General features: G+C 57.4%; 1 pseudogene; it reads right to left on the bottom strand.

Moving 5' to 3' along the window:
• The window catches only part of LOC127028670 (antigen WC1.1-like), a 56,583-nt pseudogene extending 39,321 nt beyond the window's left edge, over positions 1 to 17,262 (bottom strand).
• Positions 17,263 to 18,218: the final 956 nt, after the last annotated feature.

Below are 18,218 nucleotides of genomic sequence, written 5' to 3'. Positions count from 1 at the left end.
GTTCGCCTTCCCAAGTAACCATTACAGACGATGAAGCCCTGCTTTCCTGGAAGTGGCTAAACACCTGCCTGCCGATGGAAAGTAGTGATTGAATTCCTCATTTTGCTTTGCTTACACACACAGCTTTTGCTTTACCTATTAAACTGTCTTTACCTCAACCCACAAGTTTTCTCACTTTCACCCTTGCAATTCTCTCCCCCATCCCCATGGGGAATGAGCGAGCAGCTGTGTGGTGCGTAGCTGCCTACTGGGATTAGAGCATGAGTGGGGCTGAGCTGCCCACTGGGGTTAACCCACAGCAGGTGCAGAGAGGCATGCTTCTCCTTTCCATGCCCTGGCACAGCTCCTGAGCCATGCAGTGGTTTTGTGCATCAAGAGAATGAAAGGAAAGCCTCAAACTTGGGAATCTCAATTAATTGCTGAAAGAGAGGTTCTCTGCTGCAGATTGAAGGCTTCAGAGAGAGGATCTGAAGAGAACAGCTTTGAACTAGCAAAACTTTTTGATCCTTTTGCACCTGTTGCCTCACCTCCCTGCTTTCAGGCATTGGCACCCAGAAGCATCACCACCTTTAATTTGCTCTCCTCTGAAAACTGACCAGGTGATGGGATGAAAGGAAGAAGAAGGAGAAAGGAGGTCATTACTGCTTTTTCAGTCTGCAAACAGCTGAATTTCGCAGGTATCATTCAAGTTAATTTTGCTACAAAACTTGATTGTTTGAAAGCATTCAAGGGACTCCCCTCCAGCTGCCCACCTTTGGCCCTGGCATGGGGAGCACCTCCAGGGCCCGGCTGTACAAGCACTGCAGTGACATGGCTGTGCTGGGCCTTTGTGTATCGGCCGGAGTCTGGCACTTGGAGGCACAGGGTGTTGTGCCATCGTGCACCCATAAAGGATCAAGCTGGGAAGTCAGTCTGCGAGTCAGAGTCAGCAAGGTCCATGGCCAGGCCTGGCTGTGCCCAGGCTGTGGCTGGACACCAGTACGCCCACAGCGTAGCTCAGGTCACGCTGACACTGGATTTCACATCCCCGATCCACTTCTCCCTGTTTGCAAGTACCACATCCAGGTTCGCATCACCTCTGTTGGCACATCTGGCAGCTGTGCTAAGAAGCTGGCCCCAGGAGCCTGCAGAAACCTCTGGCACTGATTGCACCCTGCAGTTTCCCCTTCCCATGAGGTCAGGGCGATTAAAGGCCCCAAGGGTGATGTGGGGTCATGAACTGGACTTCCTCAAATTGCTCACATAAGACTTTGTCCTCTTCCTCACCTGACTCCAGGTCTTTATTCCCTACCAGAGATGTCTCCCTAGACTGGTCTCTCCTGTGACCCTCACCCACAAGAGCTCACCCAATCTGCTGCCTGTCCATGGAGGACTTCCACACATGCAAGGCAGCTCCCTCACACTGAGGGCATCCCCCTCCTGATCTTCCCCACCTGTCTTTTCTCAGAGCCTGTATCCCTCCATCACGCACCTCAAGGTTCTCACCTGTCCCACCACACCTCAGCAGGCATTACATCAATTTCACAGCTCTGTGACAGCACACGGGGCTCCGGCTCTCCTCTCTGTGCTCCATGCTGAGGCCATTGGTGCACCTTTGGGCTGCAGCCCCTCAGCTTGGTGCCACCAGCGCCAACCTCAGACTTATCACAGGTCTTGCACCCAAGATCCTGTGCAAGCAAAGAGTTTCCTTCAGAGCAGAGACATGCTGGAGTGGATGGCAGATGGCAATGGCAAGGATGAAACGAGGTGCCCACACAGTGTCAAACCCTGTGCTCCCCAATGCCAGAAAGAAACAGGTTTGGACTGTGCAGTCCTGGCAGGAGAGGACTTTGCTGTCTGCAGTGTCTCTGCAGCCCAGAGGGGCCTGTGGTAGAGGTGAAGCTGATCTCCTTCAGAAGGACAAGTTGCTGTTGAAAATGTCCTTTGCTCTGGACATCCTGATAGCCGGGCACACTGTGAAAATCATTCACCTATTCTGTGATTGTATCACCAAGGTGGTGAATAAAGGGTGGGGGTAAGAAGAATCAGCTGCATTTGAAAGGGTTGGCACATGAGTGGAGACCCTGCTGTGGTGTGCCTCGTGTTCATGACACTGCCTGCATCTACTGGATAGACATAGGACAGACCTTGTCTCACTGCAGTGGTGGCATTCAGTCCTCTCACTCACACATGCCAAATCTATTCTTGATGCCCTGGCTGTCTGTTATGTAGCAGCTCTGAATGGTGATAGCTGTCCTGTCGGTCCTGCACTGCCCAGCCAGCCGTACGCTCCAGTTGTGCTGGGCAGCTTTGGCATCTGAGGGAGCACCACAGGCCTGTATTTGGCCATTAAGTTGAGCAGCTGCCCTGCAATAGGTTAGGCAATGCGGGGATGTGTCCTGGTTTCGGCTGGGACAGAGTTAATTCTCATCTTAGTAGCTGGTACAGTGCTGGGGTTTGGATTTAGTGTGAGAATAATGTTGATAACACGCTGATGTTTTTAAGTTGTTGCTAAGTAGCGCTTATCTTAAGCCAAGGATTTTTCAGTTTCCCATGCTCTGCCAGCAAGCAGGTGCACTAGAAGCCGGGAGGGAGCATAGCCGGGGCTATGCTCATAGACCTGAACTAGCCAAAGGGATATTCCATACTGTGGAACATCATGCCCAGTATATAAACGGAGGAGAGTTGGCCAGGAGGTGCAGATCGCTGCTCGGGCATCGGTCAGTGGGTGGTGAGCAATTGCATTGTGCATCACTTGTCTTTTCTTGGGTTTTATTTCTCTCTTTTTTTGTTATATTAGTTTTTATTACTAGTATTATTATTATATTTTTATTATTATTAGTTAGCATTATATTTTATTGTACTTTAGTTATTAAACTGCTCTTATCTCAACCCAGGAGTTTTACTGTTTTTTTCCTGATCCTCCTCCCCATCCCACTGGGAGGAGGGAGGAGTGAGCAGCTGCGTGGTGCTTAGCTGCTGGCTGGGGTTAAACCACGACACTACTCTATGGCCAAATACAGGTCTGTAGTGCTCTGCGAGATGCCAGGGCTGTCCAGCACAACTGCATGTGGCTGGCAGGGACCGCACAGGACCTACGGGAAAGGCGTCCGCGTGCAGAGTGGGTGTGAGACAGACACTCCAGATGGCATGTCTGAGTGAACCCGTGTCTGTTGGCTGGCGACTGAATCCACCACTGCAATGAGGCAGGGTCTGACCCACCTCCATCCAGTCGATGCAGGGCAGTTCATGAACAGGAAGCACATCACACCAGGATCTCCGCTCATTTGCCTCCTCCCAAACTCTGCCGGTTCTTCTTAAAGCCGACTCATTTGATGATACAATCAAGGAACCGTCCAAGGATTTTCACAGTATTCCTGGTTCACAGGATGTCCACACCCAAAGACATTTTCAGCAGCATCTGTCCTTCCTTGACATCAGCTTCACCTCTACCACAGGCCTTCAGGGGCTGCAGAGACACCGCAGACAGCAGAGCCCACCCCTGCTTTTCCCTGGCCTTGGGGAGAGAAGCGTTTCCTCTTTCTGTGCCTTCACATTGCCATCTGCCACCCCCTCCAGCATGTCTCTGGTCTCAAGCACAGCATTTGCATACCTTGGGTCTTGGGCACCTGGTACTGGGTTTGCCTGTGACGAGTCTGAGCTTGTCCCCAGTGCCACAGCTGAGGTGATGCAGCCCAAACGTGCACCAATGCCCTCAGCCTGGGCACAGAGAGGAGGAGCTGCAGTCCCATGTGCCACTATAGACTTTTGACATGGATGGAATAAAAGGCGAGGGGTGGTGGGACAGCTCCCAGTGGTGCTGCCATGGTGCATAGGGGCTGTTGAGGAGCGGCAGGTGGGAAGGTGGGGACGGGGATGCCCTCCATCTGAAGGAGCTTGTCCTATGTATGGAGCTCCTCTATGGGACATGCAACAGGTTGGGTGAGCCCTTGTGGGTGAGGGTGAGAGGAGAGGCCACTTAGTATGGCATCCTGGTGGGAGAGGAAGAACCTGCAACCAGGGTAAGGAAGTGGACCAAGCCTTCTTTAAGCAACCAAGAAAGTCTCCAGATCATAGAATCATGCAATCATAGAATGGTTTGGGTTTGGAAGGGACCTTAAAGATCATCTGGTTCCACCCCCCCTGCCATGGGCAGGACACCTTCCACTAGATCAGGTTGCTCAAAGCCCCATGCAACCTGGCCTTGAACACTTCCAGGGATGGGGCATCCACAACCTCTCTGGGTAACCTGTTCCAGTGTCTCACCACCCTCACCATCAAAACTTTCTTCTTATCGCCAATCTAAATCTACCCTCTTTTATTTTAAACCCGTTACACCTTGTCCTATCACTACAGGTCTTTGGTAAAAAGTCTCTCTCCATCTCATAAGCCTCCTTTAGATATTCTATGGCTGCAATAAGGTCTGTCACAGATCCTGATTTAGAATCCTGCTGACTACACCAATTTGGCATGGATGGGTGATTTAGGCCGCTTTAAGAACCACCGCCAGAGGTATCAGCAAAAGTGCTTTTATTGAAACTTAACAAGGTTTGATGGCAGGGTTCACTGTATGACTTACTGCATAAAGGATATAACGATGCCAAGTTACACGACAAAATCAAAGTTACCAATACAAAATCTTAGTGCACTCTAATACAAGGTTATGCGTGATATCGGTCACTTACCAAAGATCTGCAGTTGTTAAGAGGTCTCTCTGCCTCAAGGAGCAACCTTGAGAGGTGTCCCAGCTCAAGGGCAGATCACTGCCACGCAGCCAGCTGCTTAGCAGGGAGAGCTCAAAGAAGGCTCACTTAGGCTGTCATATTTATGGAATAAAGTGGTTGGCTCGTAGTCAAATTACATGTGATGGAAAAGGTGCATGAGACTCCTTGTACTCACAACTTTCTTTGCTCCTTGATAAATGAGCCTTGGAGGAACCACCTGCTGTTCATGTGTTAATCGCGTCATCGGTGTTCCAGTTTCCAAGCCTGTATGCATCAATGCTCACCATGTCACTCTGTTCCTTGGTGAGTTTTCAGATATAGACTGGAACTAGAGAAGTTCTTGGCCTGGTTACACCCAGGCCTTTACCTCCTTTGGAGCCTGAACCAAACTACCACTAGTTTGGTCAAGGCGTTGCGTGCATCCATCACAGGGACTCAGCTCCCATGCCTGCCACAAACCCACAAGTGGTGGGATTCCTCTTGCCTCAGTTCAGGTGGGCACACAATACAGCCTCCAGAGACGGGAAGAAATCAAATGTCACTCCTATCTTCAAGAAGGGCAAGAAGGAGGAGCCGGGGAACTACAGGCCAGTCAGCCTCGCCTCACCTCTCTCCCTGGCAGGGTGATAGAGCAGCGAATCCTGGTAACTATTTCCAGGCACATTGTAGTGGTTTTGCCTGGGATGGAGTTCATTTTTCCTTCATAGTAGCCCGTATGGAGCTATGTTTGGGATTTGTGACCAAAACAGTGTTGATGACAGGCCAGTGTTGGAGCTATTGCTGAACCATGTTTGCACAGCATCAGTCAAGGCCTTCCCTGTTCTCTCTCTTCCTCCCCAGAGAGTAAATGTTATTTGTTGAGGAGGGAAGAGCAGGGGACGTCATTTAGCAAGGCAAAACTTTACACTGTGTCTTGGTGTCCATGTCCAAGTTTTGGTAGCAGTGGGGCTGCAGAGGTGGCCTCTGTGAGAAGAGACCAGGGACTGCCTCCGTGCCAGACAGAGCTGGTTCCAGCGGGCTCCAAAATGGACCACCACCAGCCAAAACCAAGCCCATCAATGAAGCTGGTGGAACCTCTGTGACAGCGTATTTAAGAAAGGACACAACTGCTAGAGTGGGAGAGGAGAGAGGGGAAAGAAGTGTGAGAAACAGCCCTGCAAACACCAAGGCTGGTGAAGAAGGTGGGAGAGGAGGTGCTCCAGGTGCCAGAGCAGACAGTCTCCTGCAGCCCATGGAGAATACCACAGTGAAGAAGGTAATCCTACAGTCTGTGGAGGACCCAACACTGGAGACATTGGATATTTCCTGAGAGAACGGTGGCTTGAGGAGAGCCCATGCTGGAGCAGGTTTATCTCGAAGGACTGTAGCCCGTAGGAGGGACCCCATGGGAAAAGTGTTAGAATGAAGGAGTAGCAGAGAGGAACTGTTATGGACTGACCACAACCCCCATTCCCCATCCCCCTGTGTTGCTCAGGGGGAGGAGGGAGAAGAGTTGGGAACGAAGGAGTGAAGTGGAGCCAGGGAAAAAAGGGTGGGGGGAGGCCTTCCATGGGGAAGGAGATAAGGTCTTCCACCAGCCCCATGCTTCTTCCACTTCAGCCTTTGCAGAACCTCCCTAAGGTTCACTCCTCGTGTGTGTCAGCCTCTGGCCTGGCATGGGTGGCACAGGGACAAGGGCTGCTGGGGCAGGGCAGGGCGGGGTGAAGTAGCTCAGCTGGGAGAGGATTAGGCTGAAGAGCTAAAGGTTCCTGGTTCAACCCTGGGTTGCAGCAGAGGGTTTTCTCCCTTAGATTTTTGCAGAGGCTTTCTGCCTTCTTCCAGCCTGCTTGCTCTTTCCCCTCTTGCCAGAGCAGTGTCCCCGCTCTGCGGCTGCAGATCTGCAGCTTAGAAGGAGCCTTCCTCCAGCACCACAAGTCCCCAGCCTTCCCCTGGGCAGGACTCTCCTTTCAGTGCTCCTTTGGGGTGGTTTCCAGCTGTCCCTCCTTCCCTGCTCCACAGCAATTGGGATGTCTCCTTTGCGGAGTTTCTGCAAAGAGCCTGTCTCTCTTCTCTTTGCCATTCTCCGTGGTGCACAGGCTGCTCTCCGTCCTCACACACCTCCTTCACCTGGGCCTCAGTTCCCAGAGCAGAGCGTACTGCCCATGGGGCGAGGCCAACCGACCCCCCAGACTCAGGGAGAGGCACTCCCTGGAGCTGAAGGCTCTGAATGGCAGCATCCTCCCTCCAGAGATCTGTCACAGCAAGACCCTCTGATGTGCCAAGGACAGCTGACAAAGCCGTGCTGAGGATGGTCCCAGCTGTGGTGCATTGGCTCCAGATTTGTTCAGTTCACGTGCTGTCCTGAGCAGAGTTTCTTGCCCCTCTGCCTCCCTGCTCCAAATGTCTGATGAAACACAGACATGCTCCTTCTCTGGGCCATCAGCAGGGAGACACGCAGCACGGGGGACCCCTCTGGGGGGGGCCACATGAACATCCCTCTGCATCAGTCTCCCTGCCCTGCTGCAAGGGCACGGGTCGGGACAGAATATGCCAGCGGTGGCTCCACCTGGGGGTCTAGCATGGAAGGTCACCAACTGTCATATCGTGACTTCCAAACAGCCCCAGCTCAACCATTGGACATCATTTTTACTCTCCAAGTTTACCTCCCTCTGCATTTCTGATTGTCACACAGGCTTCTGTGTTCTCCATCCTCTCAGCACCAGACCCACGGCTCACAGCACAAGCGTCTCAAACTGTCCCCAATTTCCATACGCAAATATCCTCACATACTAGACGGGACTGTCCCAGACCAGCTGCAGCCCCTCACAGCCATCAGTCCCTGCCCAGAGGAAAGAAAGACCTGCTCGTGAGCTCCAACAAGCTGCTGGCTCCCTCTTGCAACCTCTTGCTGCTACGGAACCCTGCCTCGCCCATCAGGAGCACAGTGACAACTGTGATCCAGCACATCCTCCTCCATCTCCAGCTCTCAGCCTCTCCGCAGTCAACCAAGTTCAGGCCAAGAACTGGCACAGTACTGGACTACCAGTCCCACCAGAAACATGCATGTTCTAAACCCCGATGCACTTCTTGCTGCCCCCATAGCCAGCTCCCCAGGGATGCACCTCCAGAGAAGTTTGGCTTTGGAACTGAGTGCAAGTGACAGGGAGGAGACGGAGACACTGTCTGTCCAAGCAAGGTTACCGTCTTGCCAGCTTTGAGCATGAGCTTGAAAATGCTTGGCTGCAGGACAGTGCCTGCAGGACCATCGCTGCTCCAAAAGAGTCCTTCTAGGTTTTCTTCAGCAAATTGCTGAGGATGGGCTTTGGGCCGATGTGTGCAAAGCAGAATAGACGAGCAGTCCATCCCCGTTAACTCCACTGTCCTGGTTTCAGCTGGGATAGAGTTAATTTCTTCCTAGTAGCTTGGTATAGTGCAGTGGTTTGGATTTAGTAGGAGAATAATCTGATAACACACTGATGTTTTTAGTTGTTGCCAAGTAGTGTTTATACTAGAGCCAAGGACTTTTGGAGCTTCTCATGCCCAGCCAGCAAGAAGGCTGGAGGGGCTGTGCTGGGTTTGTGTAGCAAGGGAGGGGCTACAGGGGTGGCTCCTCTGAGAAGCTGCTAGAAGCTCCCTGGCTCCAACCTGGACCCGCCTCTGGCCAAGGCGAGCCAAATCAGCAACGGTGTTTGTGCCTCTGTGATAGCGTATTTAAGAAGGGAAAAAAAACCTCCTCAGGGGGTGGTGAGAGTACAGATGGAGAAGAAGAAGAAGAGGAGGAGGAGGGAGGAGGAGGAGGAGGGAGGAGGAGGAGGGAACAGCAGCAGCAGCAGCAGCCAGCAGCAGTAGTAGTAGTAAAGAGAGCAGGAGAGGAAGAAGAAGATGGCTGAAGAAGAGGAGCTCCAGTGAGGAGAGGAGTGGGATGTGAGAGAAACAGCCATGCAGACACCGAGGTCAGTGAAGATGGAGGAGAGGGAGGAGGTGCTCCGGAGCAGAGATTCCCCTGCAGCCCGTGGTGAGATGGCAGGCTGTCCCCTGCAACCATGAAGGGTTAATGCAGAGCAGAGATTCCCCTGCAGCCCGTGGAGGACCCCACGGAGGAGCAGGTGGCTGGGCCCAGAAAAGGCCGTGACTCTGTGGTGAAGCCCACGCTGGAGCAGTTTACGGAGGACTGCAGTGCATGGAAAGGACTTGAGTTGGAGAAAATCATGGGGGGCTGACCCCTGGGAGAGGGACCCCACGCTGGAGCAAGGGAAGAGTGTGAGGAGCCCTCCCCCTGTGGAAGGAGCGGCAGAGACAATGTGGGACGAACTGACTGCAACCCCCATTCCCCGGCCCCCTGCGCCACTGGGAGGATGTGGTAGAGGTATCGGGAGCAAAGCTGAGCCCGGGAAGTAAGGAGGGGCGGGGGGAAGGTGTGTTTCTAAGATAATGGTTCTATTTCTCATCATTCTACTCTGATTTGGTTGTTAACAAATTAAATTGGGTTATTTTTCCCCAAAATCGAGTCTGTTTTGCCTGTGACCATAAATGGTGAGTGATCCCTCCCTGTCCTTGTCTCAACCCATGAGCTTTTTTTGCTGTATTTTCTCCTCCCCATCCCGCGGGGGGGGAGTGAGCGCGGCTGCGTGGTGCTTTGCTGCCAGCTGGGCTTAAACCATGACAGGGCACAAGAAGTTGGGAGGGGACACAGCCTGGACAGCTGACCCAAACTGGCCAAAAGGATATTCCATACCATATGATGTCATGCCCAGTACAAAAACTGGAGGGAGTTGGGGGAGTTGGCTGGGACGGGCAGATCGCTGCTCAGGGACTAACTGAGCAATTGCATTGTGCATCACTTGTTTTGTATATTCTAATTCTTCTAGTATTATTATTGTCATTTTACTATTATTATTATTATTATCATCATCATTATTATTATTATTATTTTCTTCCTTTCTGTGCTATTAAACTGTGTTTATCTCAACCCATGAGTTTTACTTTTTTTCGATTCTCTCCCCATCCCACTGGATGGGGGGAGTGAGCGAGCGCTGCTGCTGCTTAGTTGCTGGCTGGGGTTAAACCACGACATCCACTCGACCACTCCAGAAGTTCAGGGTGACTGTGGTCTGGTTTTGATTCCTCCAAACCCTCTCTGCCAGGCAGGGGCTCAGCAGCCAAAAATCTGTGGCACTGGGTGACACAATTGCCCCAGCTGTACCACCACGAGGACACCATCCCTGCCTGTGATCAAACCATCCTTTGAGTTAACAGCTGGACATGCTCACCCACCCTGCCACGGAGACCCCAGGGCTGTCCCGGGGCACAGCTTTGCCGTCAGGACAGTCCTCAGTGCTGAAAGAATTGGAAGGTCCCTGAGCCCAGCCCACACCCCCAGCCCCATGGAGATGGAAGCCTGCCCTTCACCCCACCTCCAGGGAAGCTGCGGGGCAGAGGAGTGCAGAGGGAGGCCCAGTGCCTGGAGGAGGGGGAGTGAGGTTTCTGCTCCGTGTCCCCTCCACCGCATGCCCTGGAGTGCCACCAGAGCCTGGGGGCACCTCGCCCCAGGGAGGGCATTTCCCTCACTCTGTTGCGTTGTTCTTGCTGTGGAGCTGGGGACAGATGTGCCACAGAGGGCTGTTGCCCTGGGTGGCAGAGGAGGCTCAGGGGAAGGGGTTTTCTCTTCTCCATCAAAACACCCTGGAGTGGGCCAGAGCATGGGAGCAGCACCTGCAGCAAGAGCCTCGTCCTGCCCCATCGCCCTGCAGAGATGTTGAAGGGGCAGCACTCTGCAGTGCAGCCCTGGGCCAGGCTCAGACCCCAGCAGAGAGGCAGTCCCAACTTCCCCCGTCTCAGAAGGATTCAAGGGCTGTTTTCTGCAGAGGGGCCCTGGGCAGCCAGGGGACAACAGGACTGTACTTGTCATAGATACACGATGGGAGGAGAGTGTCTCCTGCTGGCAGGTCAAGGGGATGGAGCCCAGTGGCCGAGCACCCGCTTTGCATGTGGGAGGTCCTGGGTTTGATCCCCATCTCCAGGGGGTGCTTTTGCCCTGACTCCCCAGCCAGGTCCTGCCCTAGTGTCAAACCCTCCTTGCCACCCACCCCCTGTGTGAGAGGTTTCTCTGCCCAGGGGTGCTGGGGCAGGTGAAAGCCCCAGCTGAGGGAGAGGGACCCTGACTCAGCTCCCAGCAGCACCTGCTTTAGGGGCGGGACAGAAAATCTCTTCTGCCATGGCCATGTGCCCATGTGAGCATCCTCCTGGATGGGCCCTTCTCCAGGTCAGGGGCTGAACCACGGCTTTGGGCTGCAGCACAAAAGCATCCTTCCTCCATCCCCCTGGCCCTCCAAGAGCACTGGGGAAAGGTGCCCCCATCCCTCTGGTACCTGCGAGGCAGCAGGAGGGCAGGGGTGGGGGCTGGAGTGCAGCAAGAGGAGGGGGTCCCAGGGCTGCTGTGGGCCTTACAGCCCCTGCCCAGGAAGAAGGCAGCTCTGCAGCTGTGACAAGAGTGCTTGGGGTTTGCAAGGGCCCAGGGCAGCAGGAGCAGCCCATGGAGACTGGGGTCCCGGCAGAGCCAGAGGAGAGGGAATCCCAGTCCCGTGTGTCCCAGGAAGTGGCTCTGCACCCTGTGCCGGGGCAGTGGGGAGCAGAGCTGCCTCCTAACCACTGTGGGAGGTGATCCACAGGCCATGATCCCCCTGGGGCTGGCTGGGGTGTTCAGGGCACTGTGGGCACCTTATGGCTCACATCTGTGGGACCACAGCCCAGGGTTCACCCTGACATGGCAGCTGGTGTGGCCTCTGCACTGTGGGACCAGCGTGGCCCCGGCAGGGCCTGGGGGAAAGAGCAGCTGGGAAACCCCAGGGTGAGGAGATGGGCGCTCCCACTGGGTGCATCATGGGAACTTGGCAGAGAGCCATTTTTGTTGGAAACTGTGGCTGGCAGGATGGAAATGTCTCCGTCAGCAGAAATATTCCCCAGGGACCATGGGCTCTTGCAGCCACAAAGCCTGAACCCAGGTCGTTGTCCCTGAGACGTGCCCCTTCCCCACTGCCATGTCTTTGTGCTCTGCTCCCACGCGATCAGCCTCAGGGACACACCCCGACCCCTGGGCAGGCAAGCACCAGCTCTGGGTCAAAGCCCCCAGAGACTTTTAATAAGAACAGATATGGATGCACGGCGTAAAATGGGAATAAAAATAGAGGAAACTCCAGGTGGTTTCTGCTGCCCGTGGTTAAAGGGAGATGGTTCCCTGGTGCTCACAGCTCTCCCAGCTGCACAGACATCTCCTCCCTCCTGGCTGCACCCAGCCCCATGGCAGGGACCGGCTCTCCTGGCCTGGGGCTCCGGGACTGCTGTGCACCCAGCTCCGGTGTCACAGCCTTTGTGTCCTCAGGGGGATGTGCCAGAGACACCTCTTCAGCATCGTCATAGCCCGCTCTCTGGGACAGGGACCAGGCATCTCCCTTAGCTCCAGGGGCACCAGCACTTCTGGGAGCACAGGTTTGCCCCTGCCAGCAGCAAAGGAAGGCCATTGCACGTTCACCCCATGGGGTACCCCTCCTTGTCTGTACATCACCTTCCTCCCTTCTCCTCACCAGTCCTGAGATGTTCACCTCCCTCTCCAACCCCTGGTCCCCCAAAAGAAAACTCCCGGAGCAGGTTCCCCTGTCCCAGGAGGCTGGGCTCTCAGTACAGCAGCAATTCATCCGGCACCAGGGATGGCACCCCAGGAACCGGCAGCGCTCTCTTTCCCTCTCACCTCCAGGTGCATCCCGGGCCCTGCTCCTCCTCTGGCACCCTGGGCATTTCCCAGTCTCCCTGTCCAGACACGGGATCCTCCCCAGGGTCAGAAACCTCCCTGGCATCATCATAGCCATCCACTGGGTCACCTCCGGGCAGAACAGGGATGTCTGAAAGGAGAGGGGAGCTGGTGACAGTGAGAAGATGCATCCTGCAGAGCAGAGGATGGGAGGATGCACAGGGACACAGGGCTGAGACACTGGTGTTGGCAGCACCACAGGAGACCCCCCCATGTCCTCCCCAACTCTGACGGTGACACTCAGTGACACTGCTGTCCATCACATGTCTGCAGGGAGATCAACCCCTCCTACCCCCATTACCTGGTGCTGACCCTGGACCATCCTCCTCCTTGCTGTCCCCAGGGTACGGCTGCAGCTTGGTCAGGGACCCCTCTGAATAGGAGCCTGGAGAGAGGCGCAGCAGGTGTCATGGGAGTGCGCTCTGCTGACCTGCCTTGTGGTCAGTGCTGCTGGGGACGGGGGACCCAGGGAACCAGGGCTGTGTGGGGAGGAGGGCTCAGGACTCACCCTGCTCCCCTGGGACCACCCTGTCTCAAAGGGGCTCCCAGAGATGCCCCGGGACAGCCCCTTCCCTCACCCCTCGGGTGTCAGATGGGGTGCAGGGGCAGGAAGAGAGGGGCTGTCCCCAGCTGGGATGGGCAGAGCTGGTGGGGAGGAAGCTTCACTCCTGGGCCCAGGACCTGGCTGCTCTCCCCACAGACCCCATGGCCCCAGCGCCCCAGGGCCAGGGGGCTGCAGGGGGTCAGTCTGGAATGGGGGCCAGTGGAAAGAGCCCTGCAGATGTGGCCCCTGGGAAGAACCCACACCCACCTGAGCCGCTGAACCTCTCCTGCTTCTCCCCCGCTGGGCTGTAACCAATCTCCTCGTACACGGCCTCAGGAAAGGCTCCCAAGCTCTCTCAGAACCTGCAGACAGAAGCATGGCTGGCCCAGAGATGGGCAGAGAGGGGACGCAACCCCACTCTGCTCCCCCAGCCCTGGGCCAGCCCAGGGCTGTCCCCACAGCACAGACCCGCTGTGCTGTCCGGTCACCGCTACTGCCTCAGTGAGGGCAATGTCCCCATAGAGATGGTCTGGGGCAGCAACGCCCTCACACTATCTCCTCAGAGATAGCTGTTCTGCCCCTGGCCCCTGCGTCAGCTCCCTGCTGCTGAGCTTGGAGTAGCTCCCACCTTTCCCCTCCTCCTGGAGCTGCCCCCGCTCTGCCCATGGATCCATAACACAGCCTGTGCCCTGCTGGGGGGAGCTCAGGGTTGGATGGAGGAACAGCCTGGAGGTCTGAAACCACGGGGATGGACCCTGCTGCCCTGCGCTCCTCCTGGCATCTCACCTGACCCAGAGCCCTCTCCAGCGCTGCCCAGAGGGCTGCCAGTGGCACGTCCTCGCCTGTCCTCCTCTGCTCCCACCTCCCCCAGCCCAGCTCTGCCATTTCTCTCCCTGCCCCATCCCTAACTCTCCCGTGTCTGGAGCCTTTCTGCTGGTCAGGCAGTCAATGGGACAGTATATGGGACAGCAGGCAGCACACACTTGTCCCCCAGCTCTGCCTGTACCACTCACTGACACCCAACAGCACCCCTGGCTTTGCCAGGTGGCATCCTGGCCCAGGACTTCAGGGAAAGGACCCACCTCTACGCCCAGCCCTGGCGCTTTGCACAGCCAAGAGGGCCAGGAGCAGGCAGAGAAGGGCTCCCAGGATGATGCAGATGATGATGGGCAATGAGACTCTCCCGCTGCCAGTTGGACGGTCCCGGGTGGGATCTGCATGGCAGGAAGACAGAAAGGCAGCACCAGGGCAGGGAGAGGTGGGGGGCCGGACATACCCGTCCTGACCCCCATTACAGTGGGGGTAAGGGACCCCGGGGCAAGAGTGATGGGGTAGCTCTCACCCTACTGGGTAAATGACAGCCCTCCCCAACCCCCCAACAAGTACCCCGATGCCTCCTCCTGGGATTTTCACACCCTGGCAAGTAGCCCCTTCCCTCTGGCTGTGGGTCACAGCCTGGCCCGAGAAGACCCAGTGCTGGCGGGAGGACAGGTTACCTGCTCGGGGGTTGGTGCTGCTGTCCTGGGTGCAGCTGCAGAGGAGGAGAAGGAGAGCTGGGCTCAGAGGGTTGGTGTGAGGGTCCCAGGGAGCCTCCTCTCTGACACGCCGTGTGTGTGTGTCTGCGTGTGTGGTTTGCGCAGACATCCCTGACACATCCCACCCAAATTGCCCCTCCTGCGGAGCTGGTCAGGGTGGCCGGGACAGAGCCCAGGGCCCTGCTCTGGGCTGTGGGCAGTATGGTGCAGGTAGCCTGGGAGGTGGCCCTGGGGGCTGCAGAGCCCTGTGGGCAGAGGCCGGAGGACATCCAGCCCCACAGAGGCTGCTGCCCACTTGGCACCAGGCTCCCATGCTCTGCAGGGATGGTCTGGCTCTCAGGAGCTCTGGGGCCATTCTGGGACCCAGTGGGGAAAACGCCTGCCCCGGCTCCTTACCAATACCCCCGTGAGAGGTCCCAGCCCTGCCGCTCACCGGAGCAGCGCACACCAGCGTCCTCCTTATGCCGGCAGGCACCACTGTCTCCAGGCCGGGCCCAGCAGTCCTGCAGCGATGGCTCTGTACCCCGGCACTCCACCTGCTCCAGCCAGATGGGGCCTGTCCCCTCCCCAAATGCAGCCTCATCCAGAGCAGACACTGCGGGGCCACAGCCCAGCTGCCTGCATGCCACCTCAGCATCCTGCATGTCCCAGGAGTCGTCGCACACTGTCCCCCAGGAGCCACGGTACCAGACCTCCACTCTGCCCGAGCACCCATTCTCTCCTCCCACGGCACGAATCTTCTCCCTGTCTGGAGAAGGCAGAGACCTCCCATGGCACCAGGACAGCAGACAGAGCCCTGCCAGGTGAGAGGGGCACGCAGAGGAGCAGCTACCTGTGCAGCTCGTGGTGTTGGGGCACGCTGCCATTGGGGTCGGGGGTGTTTCTGGCCCTCTCTGCAGAAGGAAATGCTGTGGTGAAGGGGCTGCTGCAGGGGTGTCGTGCAGCAGAGAGTGGGGCTGAGCTCTGCTCGCACCTCCCTGTGCCACCTCACTCACGGCAGCAGCTGAATCCCGGTCATTCAGGGAACACGCATGGCAATGTGGGGGACCCTGACTGCTCAGCCCCAAAGGGCCCCTGGTTCACAGAGCAGCAGGAGGGTGTCCATGGAGGGGATGCTCCTGGGAGCCCTGGCTGGTCTCTTCTGAGACCTTGCCTGCAGACACCTCTGCCTGCCTCCCCCTGGGCTCTGCTGGGAGCCTGGCTGGCAACTGCTGGTGAATGTGTGGGGCTCTGAGAGCTGAAGTCCCGTTTGTGCCACCAGCAGCAGCAGGGTCTGGCACGTAAAGTAAAAGCCCCTGTGGGCTCTGTCTCTGCTTTTGACAATGCCCAGCAGCGAGCAGGGGCTGGGGGATGCTGGTGCCTGGCTAGCTCAGAATTACCATTGCAGGTGATGTGGGTCTCGTCTCGCAGGTCATCGCACGACTGCGGGTCCCAGGGAGTGGAGGGACACTGCCAGAAAAAGTTGTTTCTCTCCCCACACTCCACGCGATCCAGCCAGGCAGGGCCAGACACCTTGCCAGAGGGCAGGCGTGTTTCCAGGGACCCTCTGTCCCCACAGCCCAGCAACTTGCATGCCAGCGACACCGTTTTGGGAGTCATTGAGTTGGAGCAAACAATCCCCCACGTCCCGTTGTAGAAAACCTGCAGGCGCCCAGAGCAGCCATCGCTGTTCTCCAGCCTCAGGGCCACGAACTCTGGTAGGAAAGGCCCCAAAGGGGAACAAGCTGGTCCGGGGCTGTGGGAGCAGGGATGCCCCTGCAACGCGCAGGCCCTCAGCCAGGCAAAGGCATGGCCAGCAAGTCCCCCTTGCACCCAGGGGCAGAGAGAAGTCCCTGATGGACAGACAGCCCTGCCCTTCCTGCTAACCCTCGGGACAGCTAGCTCCCCAGGGACCCTCGGTGGGACTGAGGGGACCTGTGTGTGGGCGTCCCCAGGATGGGCTCAGGCAGGGGCTCAGAGGCAGCCAGGAACAGCCTCGGCCATTGCTGGCTCTCCAACCTCGTGCCAGCCTCCCTGGGCACTGGGGTCCCACCACAGCTCCCAGCACAGACCTGAGCAGACGACTCCTGCGTCCTCTTTGTGCCAGCAGTCGTGCTGCCCCAGGACTCTGCCAGGCAGTCCCAGAGAGCAGCTTCGGCCCCAGAGCAGTTCACGCTGTCCAGCCAGATCTGACCGGAGCCTTCCCCAAACCGAGCGGAGCCAACCGCCTCCACCGCCCCTCCGCAGCCCAGCTGCTGGCAAACGACAGCGGCGTCATGCAGGTCCCAGCCGTCATCGCAGATGGTCCCCCAGCTGCCCTGGTAGTAGATCTCCACTCTCCCCGCACAGCGCCCGGGCCCATTCACCAGCCGGACCTGTCGGCTCCCTGCAGCGGTAGAAACCCCAGCAGCCATCAGGGGCCGGCTGCCCGCCCAGCCCAGAGCCTGGGGGGCCTGTGCAGCGCCACTCACCCCAGCAAACGGCCCCCACGTCCTCTGCAATCCCTGCTGCCAGCACGCTCTCAGGCAGGGAGGTGTTGCAGAGAGTCAAGTTGGCCTCGTGCCCTGTGCACCGGACCCCTCGCAGCCCCACAGGACCCGTCCCTCTCTGGGCCTTCAGGGAGGTGTAGGCTGTCTCTGCCTTTCCGCACTGCAGCTGCCGGCACACCACGCTGGCCTCCTGCATGTCCCACTGGTCATCCAGGACTCTGCTCCACATCCCATGCTGGAAGATCTCCAAACGTCCATCACACCGACTCTCTCCACCCACCAGCCGTAGGGATGCAGAGCTGGCTGAGCCTGGGGAGAGCAGCCATGCCCCAGCCCTTGATGGCACCGGGACCCCAGAAACCTGTGGCAAGTCTGTAGGCTCTGGTGCCCTTGCAGCACCCTGGAGCTCCAGGGCCAGGGCTCCACGGGTTGCTTTCCCAGTCCCTGAGCCTTCTCGAGCAAGACACCAGCTTTGCTCTTGGCAGGGCAGAGCCACCCAATACATCCCTGCTGAGGCAGGTGGGGCAGCTCCCACAGGAGGGAACAGCAGCCGGTGGTGGCCCAGGGACGGGCAGTGCTGGGACAAGCCTTGTCCAACCTCAGCCCACACGTCTCTGCCCCTCTGCATCCCTGGGGATGGGGGACTGGGAAGCAGTGTCCCTGGAAGGGAGCAGAGTGAGGAAGGCCTTTCCAAGCAAACGGGACAAGTTTGGGACTTGTGCTGACCAGAAGCCAGGGCAAAGCCAGCCCAGCTCTACAGCTCACTCCCCTGGTCTGCTGCTGCTGCTGCTGCTGGGGGCAGTCGGGCAGCCCCTGTGGGTGGTGGGATCAGGCTCTGCGGGTCTCTCTGTGGAGCTGAGACAGGGCTGTCTGCAGCCAGAGGGGTGGAGCTGAGCCCTGAAGCCCTGTTCTGGGCCTGTCCCGCAGCAGGAGAGCAGAGGAGCCCAGGCCTGGCGGTGGCCACAGGGCTGAGCTGCCGCCCCGGGGGGCAGAGAGCCTGCCCCTCTTCAGTCCTCCCCAGCTGTCCCGTGGCAGAGGGGTCGGTCTGAGCAGCCTAAGCCCTCCAGATTGCCCCTGGGGAATTCAGAGTTTCTCCAGGGAGAAATTCACCCCGGTGCTGCCACAGAGTCCCCTGCTTTGGGTGGCCGTGTCACTCCCAAGGGAAAAATGGAGTTAATCCAGTGT

The sequence above is a fragment of the Gymnogyps californianus genome, unplaced genomic scaffold (genome assembly GCF_018139145.2).
Source record: "Gymnogyps californianus isolate 813 unplaced genomic scaffold, ASM1813914v2 HiC_scaffold_38, whole genome shotgun sequence".
Taxonomy (NCBI): Eukaryota; Metazoa; Chordata; class Aves; order Accipitriformes; family Cathartidae; genus Gymnogyps; species Gymnogyps californianus.
This window is presented reverse-complemented; position numbering and strand designations above follow the sequence as displayed.